Source organism: Drosophila rhopaloa, unplaced genomic scaffold, assembly GCF_018152115.1.
Source record: "Drosophila rhopaloa isolate 14029-0021.01 unplaced genomic scaffold, ASM1815211v1 contig_115, whole genome shotgun sequence".
In the NCBI taxonomy this organism is placed as follows: Eukaryota; Metazoa; Arthropoda; class Insecta; order Diptera; family Drosophilidae; genus Drosophila; species Drosophila rhopaloa.
Window position 1 is genome coordinate 5,804,543 of NW_025334990.1, and position 7,598 is coordinate 5,812,140.

A 7,598-nucleotide genomic window follows, 5' to 3' on the forward strand; every position below is an offset into this window, starting at 1 on the left:
TCACCTATTTTTGCCGTGGTTGCTACGCTCTTGTGCATTGTCTTGCACAAACAAAATTTTGTTTCGCTTCATGCGAAGCCGTTTTGCAGCGATTTCGGCCTTCAATGCACAGTAATACTCGCTGTTAATGCTTTTTCCTGTTTCGAGGTAGTCCACGAAGAGTATGCCATGACAATTCCAAAAACTCACGCCATAACCTTTCCCTCGGCCGCTTCGGAGGACTCTTGCCGGCTTTGGTCCATTGTCGGGCACTCATTCTGTTCTCTGGTGTGTAATAGTGGATCCAGGTTTCATCAACAGTTACCAATCGACGCCAAAAGTCCGCCGGATTCCGCATCAGTAAGTCCAAACACTCTTTCGAACTGCTCTCGCGTTCGAGTTTTTGGTCCGGAGTGAGCATGCAGCGGCAGCATAACTTTTTCATATGCAGAATCTCGCTTAAAATATGGCGTGTGCGCTCAGTACTGATCTTTGTGGCATCTGCTAACTCGCGCACTTTCACTTTGCGATCAACCAATACCATTTCATGTATTTTTTTGACATTGTCCTCTGTAACCGCATCGGAAGGGCTGCCGCTGCGGACTTCATCGGTAGTGGAGTTGCGGCCACCACGAAACTCTCGAAACCAATATTTGACGGTGTAATCTGACGGAGCATTTGCCCCATCTGAAATTTGGTATGCTTGCCTAAATATGAACGCACGGTAGGGAACCATAACCTTCTTTGCAGTAGTAGCGCATTCTGGCGGTCAAGGAGGTTTGTCTGTCTGTTTCTACGCGAACTAGTCTCTCAGTTTAAAGATATCGAATTGAAACTTTGCACACACCTTCTTTCCTTTGCACGCACTATATAAGCCGGGATCGGCCGACTATATCCTATAGCTGCCATATAACTGAACGATTGAAAATGCCATAACTTTGGTGTTTTTAAAGTTAGGAAGTTGGGATTTTTTATGAGTATTAAGAATGCATCATATGAATAATTTTGGAGAATATTATTTACAGAATATTCTGCAAGGGTATATCAACTTCAGCTCCGCCCGAAGTTAGCCTTCCTTTCTTGTTCAATAAAACATTGTGTGAGAATGCCGGAAAATACGTGTATTTTGTTCTTTGCAACGCACATAATATAATATAATCAAAAGCAAATAATGAAAAAATGTTATCGCTCTACGGCAACTAATACAAGAGAATGTTTAAAAACGAACACAATTCGTGTGATGCACAATACACAAATACGATAATAATTCATCATTTTAAAGTTTGAAACTCAGGCGTAAAATAGTGAAATCTCTTTATTAGGTTTACAAAGTTCATACATAAAAGAAAAAATGTTTGCGTATCAAATAATAGTTGAAAATTTTCAACAGTATTTTGTGAATGTTTGGAAACACGAAATTCAATCAAACTGCAAATTTTACGGATATTTCTATGCAGAACAAAATCATTACGCTATTTTATATAGCATGCGAAATGTGCGGATCGCTGAAGAATTCTTTGAATACCATCTCGTGCATGACTCCGTAATTTTCATTCAAAACCATGCCTGGTTCCAAGTCATAGTTGGTTGGTGTAATTGATAGCTTCTTGGCAACGGCATACCGTCGTCTTCTAGATATCGTTGATCGGTGTGATGTGACGTACCTCTTACATGAATTAGAAAGCGTATTCAACGAGTCGACAAACAAACTACTGAATTCCGGAATCATCATATCATCGGGCTGTGAAATGAAAAAAATATTTTGAATTATTAAATCGTTACTATCTGGCTGTGTCTGGTATTGAGTAGCTTGTTAAATTTTCGCAGACCAAAGTGACACTGAGGCCCACACATAAAAACAAGAGAGAACGCTATAGTCGGGTGCCCCGACTATCAGATACCCGTTACTCAGGTAAAGGGAGTGCGAGGGAAATGGAGATAGAAACTTTGATCTACATTGATAAACACAATAAAACTGCATTTTTACTTTTCCGAAATATTTAAATTTTTAAAATCGTATATAAGCGATTGTGGGCGTTAAAGGGGGCGTGGCACCATTTTGAAACAAACTTGCAATGCGTAGGAACTTCTAAAATCTACATGCAAAATGCCAATCTTCTAGCTTTTATAGTTTCCGAGATCTCAGCGTTCATACGGACAGACAGACGGACAGACGGACATGGCTAGATCGACTCGGCTAGTGATCCTGATCAAGAATATATATACTTTATAGGGTCGGAAACGCTTCCTTCTAGCTGTTACATACTTTTGCACGAATACAATATACCCTTTTACTCTACGAGTAACGGGTATAATTATATGGAATCATTTTTCTAAACACATCATTTCGCGAAATGCATGAAAAACTTACTTTGGGTGTTTGAATGTCATAAGCTAGTTCATTGATTTCATTTCGCTCCGTTTTTAAAGCCTCATCGACCTTAAGGCATTCTTGTTCAGCACGAATCAAAGCATCTTGCAGCTTCTTGTAAAACTCGTCAATTATTGTTATTTGTTGCTCTAGCTTTGGTATTGAAGAGCCATGAATTACTCCAAGTGGAATGCCGGCTGCTGCTAAAGATACTCCTAAGCCAATCGCGATGCCAACGGGACCTGTGACAAAGCCCAATATAACCGTGGTTACTAGACCAATCGCTGCCACTACAGCAGCAATCGTTCTTGATTTCGCTTTGAGGCTGCTTATTTTGTTGACCAGTTCACTGCGTTCAATGCCATAAAAACCGTTCGATTGAAAATCTTCATTGATTTGGATTTCTGTTACATTAAGTAATACACCTAATTTCGACATATGTTGTATAGCTCGTTCTATGTGACTTATTGAATCATTCGAATAATTAACACCTCTGAGAAGTAAGTCTTTGGTCCTGTTTCTTATGTACGATCGAAGGCTCTCCGATAAGTTTGGTCTCTGAATTAATGTTACAGTATGCGGTAAATCGTTTTTGACCGCTACGCACCATTGGAAATATTCATCGTGAGATTGCTTGTTTTCATCCAGTAATTCTTTCATATTATCTTTGGCCTTGCCTTGATAACCCTTGAATCGTTGAGCTTCGTTGAGAACATTCCATTGCACTTTCTTGTCCAATTGTTCGTTGTATATCTCTACCAAGTTGTTCATTTTCGTCATCAAAAGTTGTTCTTTGTAAGAATTCGAGCTAGCTGTAACACTCTCCAAACTGTACAGTAACAAAATAACGCACAGAAAAGTAAACTGCTTCATTTTCACAAACTTCGTCCGAACAAATTGACGATAACTATACTAATGCCAGTCGATACCAGCTTTTATAGGGATTTATAATTTCTCGCTGCGAACACAAAGTTGATGTTGACTCGCAATGCAATATTATATACTCATATAAATAGTTAAAAAATAATCTTTTGCTCTTTGATCTATGATCACGATCGCCTCAGTATCAGCTTCATAGAAGCTCTAGTCAAGTTCCGGATAATGATAATTTTTTTGGTAGTCCAGGGATTTTCCAAAGAAACGTCCATTAAAAAAAATATTTTCGGTAGAAACACATTACAAAAAAAAAAAAGTCACAACACAGCTCTGTTCATGTTTTCCACGAAGTGATAGAGAGTTATCATTTCTTGGAAATACAAAATCACTGCTGCTCTACTTTCAGTTTGTATAAATATGCTCCGTTCAACTTGCGAATTGATAATATATATACATATGCATATATATAAAAAAATATAGCATTTGACGTTTCTGAGGAATGAAATAATATGTACGACAAAAAAAAAGTTTGTACAATATGCTCCGTTCAACTTTTTTTTTATTATAAATTTTGCTTTTATTTATTGAATCTTCTCTTAATTTTGAGAGTAACAATAAGTTTACGAATCTTAAAATTAAAATTTAACTAAGAGTATAATAAGACTGCATTCTGGTTGCGCGTCCTTCAAGTCGGTCGCTGGGTGGGTAAGTCATTGCGACGAAGGCGTGATTGGTTGATCAACCTTGTAAAACCTCTCGCCAGCTGGTTAGGGTGCAACGATGGCTTGGTAAAGTACTTCTCCTACTTTAAGTCGCGATGTATGTTTTCGTTGCGAACGTACCATGGTGCCCCGGTGATTGTTCTCAAGATCTTCGATTGAGCTTGCTGGACTATGTCAATATTGCTATTGCTGGCATTCCCCCATAACTGAGAGCCTTACATCCATATAGGTTTTACTACCGAGTTATACAGCAGGACTTTATATTCAAGGCTAAGTGGAGACCGAGCGTTGATTAGCCAATGAAGGCTTCTGGCTTTTAGCTTTAGGTGTGTTTTTTAGTTTCAATATGCCGGCGCCATGTGAGCCTTCTGTCGAGGTGTACTCCTAGATATGTCACTTCGTTTGCTTGCGGGAGTAGAGTATGGTTTAACATGAGCGGCGGGCAGTTTTGCCTGTTTAGGGTGAACGTAAGGTGCTTGCATTTTTGTTCGTTCACTTTAATTCGCCAATCTGAAAGCCACTTTTCAACATCGACCAGATTAAGAGCTAGCTGCGCAGTTACTTGCTTCGGGCATTTTTAGCGGCTGAGAATAGCTGTATCACCAGCAAACGTAGATGTTGTTAGTCGTGTGCTTGTTGGGATGTCTGTTGTGTAGACATATAATGTTGGCCCAAGCACGGTACCTTGTGGAACTCCAGCTCCTATAGTGAAATCGTCAGTTATAGCAGTGTTGCATCTCACAGCAAATTTTCTGTCGTAGAGGTAAGACTCTAACAGCTTGTGGGTGTTGTAGGGGAGCACTCTATCAAATGCTTGAGAGACATTTAAAAATATGTCAGTACAGTACTCTCGTTTTTCGAACGCATTCCGAATTTCTGATGTTATCCGGTTGACCTGCTCAATTGTTCCGTGCTTTTCACGAAACCCCAATTGATGTGAAGTCCTTCCTTAATTCTTAGGTATGTTTAGATAATCATTAAAGTAGGCTTATAGGTCTATACGACGTGAGGATTGTGTGGTCTTTTCCCGGCTTTGCTATCATTATTATAATCGACTTTTTCCATCTCACTGGAAAGTGGACAAGTTTTGCGATGGCATTAAAAAGCTGGGTGATAGTGCAAACGGCGCAATATGGGAGCTCTATGATCATTTTGGGAGTTATGAGGTCGCAGCCCGGGGATTCGTTTGGGCGAAACTCAATTGGCTCCCTGTGGGATTTTTTGTTTTTGTACTAGATGTTGACAATTGCTCTATGTAGCGTCGGTGGTCATATGCTTCTTCTCGCTGTAAAGCTTTAGTGAGTTGACGTGATGCATGTTTTAAGCGTTGCCTAGCAGATGGAGATCTGTGGAATTGCCACTCTCGACGTAAGCGTCGCTTTTCGAGGACGAGCGGTTCGATTTGTAGATAGAGAGATTATATTCGTCTTTGGTATTATCTTTAGTTATGTTCTTGGAAAGAACCAAATTTATAAAATCACTTTATTGTTTTTCATTCGAATAAAGTGTAAGCAGTGTATGATGATGTGATTAACATGTCTATAGCTATTTCTAAGTTATATTAATTAAGTACCAACATCCACATTTATGTACCAATCCCGCTGTTCCGATTTGATATAGAATTAAGTAAAACTAATATTGCAAAAGGCTAAGGATAACGTGAATATCAGAGAACGGTCACTTTACGATAAAACAGAAACAGAGTGACATTGTAAAAAGCACGCTAACATAAAATTAAAAAGAAAGTGAAATAAAAAGAATTAAAACTACGATAACAACTTCAGAAGTGGGATAGACACCATTTAAACATCCGCCTACATAAACATTGTTGGCTATTGTTTTTTTTCCTATAATTGCGTTTTGGCGAGTGACGCCAAATTGGAATGGACAAGGCGAACATTGTAGAGTGGCTTCAAGCCAATGAAATCAGGTTTCCAGGAAGTGCAACTTTAAGACAACTGCGCAAGCTTGCATTGGATGCCGGTTGCCAGGATGCGGCTAATATCCCAGAAAGCCTATTGGAGGAAGAAGATGCCAAAATTGAGGTTGTAAGCCAGCGGAGCGCTAGCGAAGACATCGACGAATTAGAAGAAGAAGAAGCACTACTTGACGCCGCCATAAGGGTAGCTAAGAAGAAGAAGATACTGGCCGAATTAATGCGAAACGACAGCAAGACTACAGATGACATTCGTATGGTGAAACAGCTCATGATTCCGTTTTCTGCCACTGAAAATGAGGAAGCCTTTAAGTGGATTTTGGATTTTGAGAGAATCTGCAGAGATGTTAACGAGTGTAAAAATTTCCAATTACGCTGCGTACGAATGCTGATGAAACCGGGAACAGATGCCGACTTGTTCTTGCGTGTTGACCAATCGAATACTTATGACGCATTTAAAGAGAACTTTATAAAAACATTTGGTCGTGGTAGTTCAACTGCTGACATCGTATTGCTGTTAAAGGAGACCATTTTCAACCCGCTGAAAAACACTGTTATGGGATACATACTTCTTATGGAGGAAATTGCTATGCGTGCTAGCATCGAAGAAAAATTGACAGTTCAGCTTATAATTGATGGTTTTTCGTGATCGTTCAGCCAATATCGCACTATTGTACACAGCAACAACAATCGAAAAATTGAAGGAGTTGGCACGGAAGTATGAAAATCTAACAAAGAAGTCCCAACATTTTTCCCTCCGCTCAGAAAACACTAGAAAAGATCGGAACACAATCCGTTGCTACAATTGTTCCGCTTATGGGCATTACGCTTCGTCGTGCACTGCGCCGAAGCGCGAGAAGAATTCCTGCTTCCGCTGTGGATCGCTCCAGCACATGCTAAAGGATTGCCAACAAGCCAGCAAGTAACCCAAAAATGGTGGGAGCAGCCAACAACCAGCCGATACGGGATGACGAAGAGGAGCCAAATATGTTTATTCCGATTATTAACCAGGTAGGAGTATATTTTTACACTGATTGTCAAATGAAGCCTAATGTAACCTTCCTTTCTGCCATGTTCGATACGGGTAGCGCCATTAATTTAATTCAACACGCTGCCATTCCTTATAAAAACATTAGCGATGTATTGTTTCCGACTGACTATTGTGGAGTTAATGGATTTAAGATTAAAACTTTCGGAAAAATATTTGTTAAGCTCGTTTTTCAAAACATAGAAGAAGAAATCTCATTTTTTTGTTGTACCCAACAACTATGTTGCAACTAATGTTCTTTTAGGGCGTAAGTTTTTGGAAAAATTTGGAATAAAATTGATTTCTAAGTATAAAGTAAAAGAAATTATTGAATTGAATAGATTAGAGAATAGTGAACCATTGAATATTTTAGAGAATAGTGAACCATTGAATATTTTAGAGAATAGTGAACCATTGAATATTTTAGAGAATAGTGAACCATTGAATAGATTAGTGAACAGTGAAACATATCGAGACAGTGATCAATTGATAGACAGTAGAAGTTTTGAAGACTTATGTGAAGAAAGTGAAATTGATAGTGATAACAGCATACCAGAGATATATAGTATAGATGTATTTAAGGATGATGAAAGTTTTGACATTGACCCAAAGTTGAGTGATAGAGATCGGAGTGAGCTCAGTGAAATAATAAGATTGAATTATTTATGTTTATCTAACATCCCAGCG

General features: G+C 38.9%; 1 long non-coding RNA gene across 1 annotated transcript; it reads left to right on the top strand.

Moving 5' to 3' along the window:
• Nucleotides 1-6,802: 6,802 nt before the first annotated feature.
• On the top strand, nucleotides 6,803-7,087 carry LOC123036950. The gene is made up of 2 exons (XR_006417235.1): nucleotides 6,803-6,895; nucleotides 6,973-7,087. It is a non-coding gene; the product is annotated as an uncharacterized LOC123036950 (long non-coding RNA).
• Nucleotides 7,088-7,598: the final 511 nt, after the last annotated feature.